This window comes from Haemaphysalis longicornis, unplaced genomic scaffold (assembly GCF_048455015.1).
Source record: "Haemaphysalis longicornis isolate Haplotype H1 unplaced genomic scaffold, Haemaphysalis longicornis Haplotype H1 scaffold_2, whole genome shotgun sequence".
Lineage (NCBI taxonomy): Eukaryota > Metazoa > Arthropoda > Arachnida > Ixodida > Ixodidae > Haemaphysalis > Haemaphysalis longicornis.
Window position 1 is genome coordinate 59,927,541 of NW_027526295.1, and position 10,881 is coordinate 59,938,421.

The window sequence follows — 10,881 nt, forward strand, 5'->3', positions numbered from 1 at the left end:
GTCCCGCGGCGTCGGCGGTGGTCCGGCGTCCCCACACCACCATTTCTTGGCCAATCCCCCACGTGGGTACGTGCTATTGAAGAGGAACAACAACAACAGCAAGAACTCCGCTAGTGCTTGCGCTTGACTCCGTGATTCTTCAGATGAAGTAGGATGGAAGCAACAGCCCCGTCAGTGAGTGTGCTGACGCAATTAAGTGAGAGCATCAGCGCAAACACTAAAAGCATATACACCCAACTACAATCAACGGAACGTCTATCGATCTCTTCTTTACCAACTGCAACGGCGACGACTACATACAACCGCTGCTACGAGATCCACTGACTGTGCACTTCAGCGACCATAAGGCCATCATACTCAAAGTAAGAAGACGTGCAAACCTAAATAAAGACCTTAAATACCACTTCAATCTCGTCTCACTCGCGTATATACGCATACAATAAGGAAAATTACACCCATCTCCCCGAAGGGAACCATGAGTAGGATATATGAGCATTACGGGGTTCACTACATTTCCACCAAATTTAGCTAACAAACATCCTACTCATGGCTCCCTTCGTGGAGATGGGCATAATTTTTTTAAACGTGCAATATCTAGGGTGTTGCACCGACTTATTATTGAAGCGTATGAACACAAAGGAATGCCTCCGTAGTTTCAAAAACGCATGTAGATCTAATCTTAAAGACTAATTATTCTACCCAATTATTATCTGTAGAAGCATATGGGCCAATTAGTTAACAAACGTTGACTATAAAATATTTATGAAGGTTCTAGCGAACAGATTGCAGAGTGTAATGAAGGACATTGTTGGCCCACATCAAACATGCGGGATAAAATGAGGGACAACAATGACAAACGTCCACCTGGTCAGAACCGTCCTCGAGTGCGTTGATGTGCTAGGAGGGCGTGCGGCGATACTGCAATTAGACTTGCAAAATGCGTTTGATTGCGTCGCCCTTGCGATTATGTTTGCTATCCTTGAACAGGTAAACGTAGGATCTGTCATATCAGAGGGTGTGAAAATGTGATGCGCGAATAGTTCTGCAAATCCCAGAGTAAACAATAGGTTACGTCAATGCTTCGACGTTCACTCATCTGTAAAACAAGGCTGCTCCTTAAGCGCCTTGCTTTTCGCCATATACCTTGAACCTTTCTGTCGGAAAATTTTACACGACGAGGAAACAGAAAAATTAGGGTATAGCAAAATGAAATTAAAATTCCATTGTACGCTGACGACATCGCAGTCATCTGCAGCGACAAAGAAAGTGTGAGCAGAACGGTCAAACAAGCATCACGGTTCTGCGAGCTTACAGCAAGTGCGATAAATTGAAACAATTATATAGGTATTTGGCACAGTACCTGAAATACTACACACGATTATTTTGAGAAATTACATTGAACCACCACAACTGCCCAGTACCTGGGTGTACCACTGGATCAATACAGGGAACCGATGAAGTACTGGCCCAAAGAAACCGAGCAAACTCGAAATAAAGCACAGAAATGGGGTGGGGGGGACGTTTCAATGTTCGCCCGAGCCACCGTCTGCAACAATTTTTTAGTTGCTAAGATTTGGTATGAGCCGGAGTTGTTTTTGTTGTTGTTCCCCTTCTATAGCACGTACGCACGTGGTGGATTGGCCAAGAAACGGTGGTGTGTGGACGCCGGACCACCGCCGACGCCGCAGGACATACCCCCGAGCATAAGACGCTCCGCATCTAAAATTACACCAATCTCCCCGAAGGAAACCATGAGTAGGATGCGGAACGTCATGAGGGTTCCGTTTGCGTAATGCTCATATATCCTACTCATGGTTCCCTTCGGGGAGATGGGTGTAATTTTGCCTATTGCATTCGTATATACGCGAGTGAGACGAGATTGAAGTGGTATCTAAAGGTCTGTTAGTGTTTGCACTGATGCTCTCACTTAATTGCATCACCACACTCACTGACTGGGCTGTTGCTTCCATCCTACTTCATCTGAAGAATCACGGAGTCAACCGCAAGCAACACCGGAGTCAAGCGAAGCATGCGGCCGATCCCTAGGCCAATCCCAAGGGGCATCCTGCCAAAATCATCATCAGAAGTGCTGCGCACTGGGCGACAGCAACGTACACGCCCTCCTCTTCGCAGTTTTGTCTTCTTCTCCTTCTTCGTCTTCATCTGTTCCCCTATGGAAAGATGATGACGGTGGCGCATGCGCAGGTGGTGTGCGGACGCCGGACCACCGCCGACGACACGGGCCATACCCCCGAGCATAAGACGCTCCGCATCCTAAATATAGCTCAGCGGTAGAGCATTCGACTGCAGATCGAGAGATTCCTCGTTCAAACCAGGGTTCCCCGTTCGAGGTACTTTTTTGCAGTCTTTTTACATAATATGACCTTCAGAAGGAAACTTTGGTGCTCCTCGCCGCGGCCCGGGGTCATAGCTCAGTCGTATGGCATTCGACTGCAGATCGAGAGGTCACCGGTTCAAACCAGAGTGCCCCCTTGGATCTCTATTTTTGCTGTCATTTTACATATTATGACCTTGAGAAGGAAGTTTTGGCGCTCTTCGCCACGGCCCGGAGTCAGAGACAAAAGAGCACGTCTTCATTGAGTGTTGGGACGCCATCTTTTTTTTGGACGTCCTGCAGAGGACGCTAAAGCAAGACTTCCCACTCACAGCGCATGGTATCTGGTTTCTTTCACTAGATTCCCTAAATTGCTTACCAGGTGACCTTGTCATGCTTTTAGGCCTGTACGCAATATGGCGAAGTCGAATGGCTGTAAGGCACTCCGACATGGATGCGAAGTCTGTGTCTTAGTATTTTGCAGAAAACGTTAAGTTACTCCGCAAAGTGTACTTACGAGATGCAATGTATAGAAACCGAGTATTTGCAAGGTTTTTGGAAACTTGCAAGCTTTGTCTTTTTTAGCAGTTTTTCCCACCCAAGGTATGGCCGGTGGGTTTTAAACTGATAATAGTGTGTAAACCTGGAAAATGCAGGGCATAATAAAAAAAGGAGACATAGCTCAGTGGTAAACCATTCGACTTCAGATCGAGAGGTCCCCGGTTCAAACCCGGGTGCCCCCTTCGAGGTAATTTTTGCGTTCTTTTTACGTAATGTGACCTTGAGAAGAAAGTTTTGGTGCTCCTCGCCGTGGCCCAAGGGCATAGCTCAGTGGATTCAACTTCCGGTCGCTGCAGCGTGGGTAAGTTTGAATATCGAGCTCTGATAAAGGGGCGGTATCTGCAACCCAGACGGGCTGCAGTAAGAGGGTACCGGACAAAGAAAACATGTAGGATTATTAAGAACTTTTGCATTTGCTGTCATCAGTTCAGTACACTCTAAACACTGTTTTTCTACAAGGCGATATGCGAGTGAGGCGTTATCACGTAGAAGTTTTCCGGAACATCCTCACGCATTTGGCACTGCTCCCCGGGGTTATCGCCTCAGGGGCATACCGAATGAGTCACGTGTGGGCTGTTACCTTCACCAGTGCAGAAGGAGTGAAGAAAATGCTTGCTGCAGGTGATATCAAAGTGAAAGCGCGTTGGTGCCTGTTTGTCGACCCAAGAAACCAGGAATTGCATCTCGAAGTGCACTGGGTCCTTCACGGTATTCCAGACGCGGAGTTGCGGATATCTTTTGCTTTGCTCCGTACGGGAATGTAACCGATGTTTCGCGAGAACAATGGCGAGTGTCTGGATGTGTCAACAAAGGGTCAATGACGCGCCTCGTCAACCTGAAGCCCAAGCCAGGGGTCACACCGGACGACCTGCCTCACCAGCTGAGCATTTCCAAGGACAACGCCCTCGTCGTTGTTCCCGGGATACAACCACTCTGCCTCTGGTGCCACCGGTTTGGGTACGTCCGACGTCAGTGCCGTGTTCCACGGTGTTCACTTTGTAGTCGTTTCGGCCACGCAGGAGCTAACTGCGTTCATACATACGCCAGAGTGACAGCACCACCAGGAAGCGAGGACAAGTGTTAGCATCTAATGGCCGAGGCTGACGCCGAGGAAGCTGCGGGTGGAGCATGTGCCGTGACCTTTTCTACGTCTACAATACCTCAGCACCCAAGAATTGGCGACGGCAAGGCAACCGAAAAGACTGCGAAGAAGTGCCTCGCTCCAGTTACCCCAGAAGGCACCGAGAATGTTGACGTTGCAAAGAACGACGGGAACGGGCTACTTCATCTGTCCAGAAGTCCGAAGCAATGGATATTTCAGACGCAGCACCTAGCGGCGTCGTCACCAAGCGCCAGCGAGATATTGCAGACGGAGTGGCTCAGAACAATGATAACGCAGCCCTGGATAAGCCAACAGTAAAAGCGTCAACGAGACGACGAACGACGCTGAGACCCAAACCGAACATCCCCCCCGACCGGAGGCCAGCGTCAACGCCGTGGGCATCGCAGCCTCTTTAGGTCTTCTCGGGTGTGTGGTGGCCGGATTTGTCATAATGGTGCATCACAGCGATGGAACACTTCCTTTTCGTAAGTGAGGCAGTAACAATAGACTGTGAAACTGTATGCGAGAGATTTATGGGAGTGCGGGCACGTAAAGGCCAATGCCTTTATGTTTGGCATCAAAACAAAAGTAAACGTTGTGTGTCCGTGTGCAAGCAGTTAAATTATTGCAATCAAGTTATGGACGGCTGTACGTGTACCCACGATAAATGTGAGAGGGCTGGTAGCAAAAAGACGGCAGTACAAAGTACGCCGCCTATGTGCGGAACATAGCTTGGATGTTGTCGCCATCCAAGAAACAAAAATTGAAAACCAGGAGCAGACGGATCGCATGGTGGTACCCTTCAAAGCATGCTAACATGTTTGTGTTTCCCACGCTGTAGGAACATCAGGTGGTTGTGCCTTACTTCTCAAAATTTCCATCGGCATTGAAATTGAAAATGTGATATCATGTGCTTTGGGCGCATGATAGAGTGTGATTTTACCTCATCTGACAACAATTTGAGGGTTATATGTGTGTATTGTTCATATGTTGAATACAAACGGAAGCAATTTTTTGACGGCTTAGAATGTTACTTTGATTGCCCAAGAATGCTAGTGTTATGGGGCGATTTTAACTGTAAGTGTAGAGCGGAGGACAGAGCGTCAGAGGCGCGTGTTAGAAACGCGAGGTCATTGCTTCTATGTACGATGATTCAAGAAAGAAATTTGTAATACGCAGGTTGTATATTTGTGGGAGCAAATACGATGCAGTATACACATTCTCAAGGCATCAGTCATGCCAGATTAGACCGAATATACATTCCCGCCGAACTAGTACCCGACTGCAATAACTATGATGTTAAGCTCCTTAGTTTCACCGGCCACAGTTCATAGGACGAAAAAAAAGACATAGTTCATTTAAATGGGAGCTGTGGAAATTAAATGCGAAGTTCCTGCAGGATGATGTATCGTAAACGGGAGAAAAGACAAGTTAGAAAAATTGCTTGAGGTAGATCCGCATGACGCCTTTCTTATCTGGGAAAACTTCAAACAAGAGGTCAAAAATAACGCGATCGAAAGGGCCAGTATATTACATCAGAACGAAAAGAGAAAAAAACAATTGCAAGGTCAACTCCAGTTTCTTGTAAGCATGGAAGCGCAGAACCCGGGCAAGTGTAAAGACGGCATGAGGGAAGTTAAAACAGAACTAGAGTTTCTGGACGCAGAAAGATGTAGAGCGGCCATAATACGAGCACGCACTGAAGGGTTATGGTTAGACGAAAGGCCAATGAAACGCTCGTTGGGAGAGGAAAGAAGATACGCCAAGCGCAACGAAATAACTGCTATAAGCTACCGTGGCGAGGAAGTGCATGAGGGGGAAAAGATAGAACAGTCCTTTTATCAACACTATCGGGATTTTCTGGGACAGGCGCACAGTATCGAGGAGAGTTTTGCAACCAACTTTCTTCCGCTGATGCCAAAGTTAGACGCTGAAATCAAAGCCAACCTGGAAGCCCCCATCAGCCTTTCGGAAATTGAATGTGCTATTGATGAGTTGACCCTGGGGAAATCGCCCAGAACCGACGATCTAGGCGCTTGTTTCTATAAAGCTTTTAAATGCGAGCTAGCAGTGGTAGTAAAGAAGTCCTACGTAATGAAACAGCTGCCCACGTATTTCAACAAATCTCAGGTTTTCTTGATCCTTAAATCGGAAAAGGCCACTGTACTATTATCAGTCATGGCTTACCACCCTATTAGTCTCACAAATGTGGACTACAAAACTTTATTGAAAATATTACGAAAGAGATTACAGAGCGTTATAAATACATTGTAGGTTCACATCACACCTGTAGGATTCAGGAAATATTAATTACGACCAACATTTATGTCTTAAAAAGCATATTAGAATGTGTACACGTATTAGGGGGAAGGCCGCTATTTTCCAACTGGATTTAGAAAAGGAATTTGACCGGGTTTCTCATGAGATACTCTTCCATACTTGGGGGCGTGTCAATGTAGGCTCTGTCCTCTTAGAAGGGGCGAAAATGAGCTACTCAACGTGTGAGGCCAGCCTAATTGTAAACAGGAATGTAACTGCAAGTTTTCCGATACGATGCTCCATCAAGCAAGGCTGTCCCCTGGCGCCTCTGCTTTTCGCAATCTACCTCGAACCCTTCTGCTTAAAAATTCTCCACAATAATGCAATTCACGGTTTCATGCTGCACGAAAGTGAAGTAAAAATCCTCACGTATGCTGATGACTTCGCCGCTATCTGTGCTGACACAGAAAGTATAAACGATGCTGTTAAGGACGCAACAATGTTCTGCAAAACGACTGGCAGTGTGATAAACTGGAACGAATGTATCGGGTTGTCGCATGGAAACTGGGGGTCTAAGCAAAATTTACTTGGAAAAGTTCATTGGATCGACACGCCAGTGAAATACCCATGCGTACCACTCGAGCACTACCAAGATACGACACAATACTGGGCGGAAGGAACTCAGTGTGTCAAGAGAGAGAGGAATTTTATTGAAATGAAAAAAACAAAGAAAGTTCGGCCTGGTGGTCGGCCAGCTATTCTGTGTGTGGGAAGGGAAAGGGGACGAAAGAGCGTGGAAGAGGACGAGAGAGATGAAGATAGCGGAGAAATAAATAAATGGCTATGAGAGGCCGCTGCTGCGCGGAATGTCAGCACAGAGACAAAACGTCGAAGTGGGGCGGACATGACCTGTCTATATTTTCGCGAGCTACCGTATGTAATTTATTTTTTTGTGGCAAAGATCTGGTTCGTCTTGCAGGACTTATGTATGTCGCATGTAAGCGTACAAAACACCGAATGTTTGCTGTCTTTGTTTGAGGCTCTATATGGGAACGTACGAGCCGCACAAACATGTTTCGCTCAGTGAAGGCTGTAGGGGTCGGTCTCACTCACCTCTTCTTGAGACAGGTCGTATCAAGGTTTATCTTCTTGAAAGATCAACGCGACGATTTTCTCCGAACAGTCTTGCAAGTGCGACTTATAGATGCCTTGCCGGACTACGTTGTGTTGGCGGATCCCACAAGAGGAGCAGGTGTGCAAGGATTCGTGCGGGAGGTGGTATGGGCTGTTAATTTTCTAAAAATGCGCTTCTCGGTGACCTATTTGCCTGCTGTAACACGTAAGAAATTGTACAAAGACATGGTCGTTGTTACACCACCCACGCGTTTGTACCGATCAATGTACACTTCAGGGTGCGGCAAGGACTTATTGAAAAGAGTCAAGGCTATGTCGGTACGGTCATCGGTAGAAACGTTCTTTTTTCAGCTTCACACTAACACATTGACTTTGATGCCTTGGCTGGAAGAAAAAGGTTTTTTGTCCCTTCAGGTATTAACTGTCACATGTGGCGAAAACCTGAGATGGTGGAGCACATTTCTTTAGATTGTGCAGATGCTGTCTTTCACTGGGACATTCTGCGCTTCACCTTAAAAACGTTCCTACCTGTCACACCTCACAGCATGCGATTCTTGCCGACTAACAACACTGAAGGGGTGCCATATGACATCTTTATGGCTTTAAGCCTGCATAGTATGTGGAAGACAAGGATGGCTTTATGACATGCAGACCCCAACGCACGCCATGCGTGAGAGTACTTTATCGACAGCATTGCATTAGTTAGCGATGCATATAAAGCCCAGACCGAAAAACCTGAATGTTTATGGGTCCTGTAAGCCTTGGTGAATCTCAAGAGATTTTAGTCCGCCCGCCTAACGAGCCGTCGGCTGGCAATTTTAACCTTGTAATGTTGTGAATGCTGTGTTGTGTTAGTTCTGGTATGGTTTGGAGTTGAAACCCGGCAATAAAAAAAAAAACGGGGGGAATAGCTAAGTAGTAAAGCATTCGACTGCAGATCGAGAGGTCCTCGGTTCAAACCCGGGTGCCCCCTTTCAGGTACTTTTTGGCATTCTTTTTATATAACATGTCCTTGATCAGGAAGTTTTGGTGCTCGTCACGGCGCGAAGGCATAGCTCAGTGGTAGATCAATCGACTGCAGATCAAGAGGTCCCTGGTTTAAACCCGGGTGCCACCTTCGAGGTATAGTTTGCATTCTTTTTAGATAGTATGACCAGGGGAGTGAAACTTCACATACCGTGCACGGGACAACAATATTTTCTTGCAGCGTAGGACAATCGACTGGTGTTTTGGATGGTTCTAACAAAATGTGGTGCTTTGCAGACACGCACTGGTATACGCCACTTTGATGAGGACTAAAAAGCAGAGCGTTAGGGGCAGCGATTTACTGTCAAATTCAATTCGGAGGGAAAAGCAAGGTAAATCGAGCGCGTGGAAGATATTCTGATGGCGAACGCGTGACCTACTTTCGGTTGTGCAACCCGCGTCATGATCAAAATGACAATTGTTGTGTCACGAGGGATGGAGTTTCGCGAATCCACTTCTTTTTGCTCCCCTTATTCTCAGTACGGCATCGTTTTAGTTTGCTAGGGCCCACAAACTAGACAAGAACAAAGGTCTGAGCTTTTAATGTTTTATTGCTTAAATGTACCATTCGTAAAGGAAAAACACAACTTGGATACTCTACGCTTTTAGTCGTATACAAAAGCGTACGGCCCATGGCAGCATGTTAATAAATAGGTATCAAGCCAGTGCACTACTGTCCAGTCCCTGGTCTGTCCAAGGTCCTCGTAGTCTCTGCTGGTGAACTGGGTAGAGCACAGCCGGTAGCTGCTGTAGATCTGACGAGGTGGTAAATGATCCAGGTCCGGCCTTCTCGCATCCTGGAGTCGTACGCAGATCTGGAACATCAACACGCCTGCGTGTATTTTTTGAGTTAGAATGAAGACTAGCTTTATTTGTTCTTTTGAGTGTTCTTTTGAAGATACTTTTGAGTGAAAACTGCCATATCTATTTAAAGAAGTGTTATATGATAAATTTCGATTGTTTTTCTTACTGTGATTTTTGCTACAAAGACTTGTGAGAACAGCAATCGTGAAGGACAATTTTAAATTATCAACTACCTCTAATATTTAGAGCCGCGGATACAAGTGTTTATTTGCGCGATCTTAATGTTCCGTGGCAACGACCCACCTTTCCTCAAAATCCGAAATGCATTTCTGCAGGCAACAGCAGCCATCCCACACCAGGATCTCTTGATGATTGATTGTAGGGTTTAGCGAGCTGACGCAACACCCGCGATGTGCGCGCTGTAGTGGAGGGCTCCCTATTAATTTCGACCACCAGGGGATCTTTAACGTTCGCAGAAATCTCGAACACGTGGGAGGTGTTGCTTCTCGCCTCCATCAGTAAAGCGGCCACCACGGCGGGTACACCAGCATCTATAAACAATTATTCATGACTATATACTCTCCCGCACAGCCTATTTCTCTGGTGTTTCTTGGGCCCTGGAGTACACCTGTAATGAATACCTTATAGAAAAACCTGTAATAACTTATTAGAACAGGTTAAGCCTGCATTGTGTATTTATTTGTCGTCTTATAGCCGTAATGATGTTCTTGTGAATATATTGTAATTGTACTTAAAGGTGAAACTCAAACCATGGAGTTGAAACGCAAAATGAAAAGTATAAGTATTGTAATTATTGTAACTATGCTTGTCCTTTTAAACATATACAGTTTGTAATTGGTATGTATATTTATTGCGACAAATTCCTTGTGCAATATGCGGCGGATTCACGGGAAACCAAAACCCCAAACACACAATTGAAACACTACAAATAAATAGCTACCGTCCAAACTCACAGGTGTTAATAATCTATGCCGGCAGTTCCTGCTTAATTACATAGTGGTAACAACAAACGCTACGAAACTACGGACCCTCCCTATGAGCCGAACGTCTATGGCAGATGTCTTAAATAATAATGCTAATATCATCATCAACAACAACAATAAGAACACATCTTACCAAAAGATCTTCAACGCAGGCAATACAAGCGTAGTAAAAAGAGTGCGGGTAAGCTCAGACTATTATATTAGTTATCGAATACAGTGTTACAAGTACATTTGTCTGCATACCTTGCATTCACTTGAGCCAAAATGCGAGACACACTACCGAATCACATTAAAATAAAAACGCACGTATAAACAAACATGTGTAGCTTATGTAGTCATTTTATTATTTGCGAGATGCTCTGCCGCGCATGTCATGTTCAATTCAAGACGCAAAAAAGACAACCGGAATGTAATAAAAGAATAGACACATGTATGCTCAATTAAACTGTAAAGATACTGCCGAAACTACATCTTGTTATGTGGTGCAAGCGTAGAAAAACAAAACCAGCAGCATGCAGGTCGCACCTCTCGTGCGCCGGGATCCGAAAGAATTTGATGCCGGCGTGGCGTGAAGAATTTTGACACCACTCAGCCCAGCACGATTTGTGATGACGGCACAGATCCATTCATGCGCCTGTTTTGATGAAACAAAATTA

General features: G+C 45.7%; 1 non-coding gene across 1 annotated transcript; it reads left to right on the top strand.

Annotated features, from left to right (window-relative positions):
• The first annotated feature begins 8,292 nt into the window (after positions 1 to 8,292).
• Positions 8,293 to 8,364, top strand: Trnac-gca (transfer RNA cysteine (anticodon GCA)). Its single transcript has one exon. It is a non-coding gene; the product is annotated as a tRNA-Cys (tRNA).
• Positions 8,365 to 10,881: the final 2,517 nt, after the last annotated feature.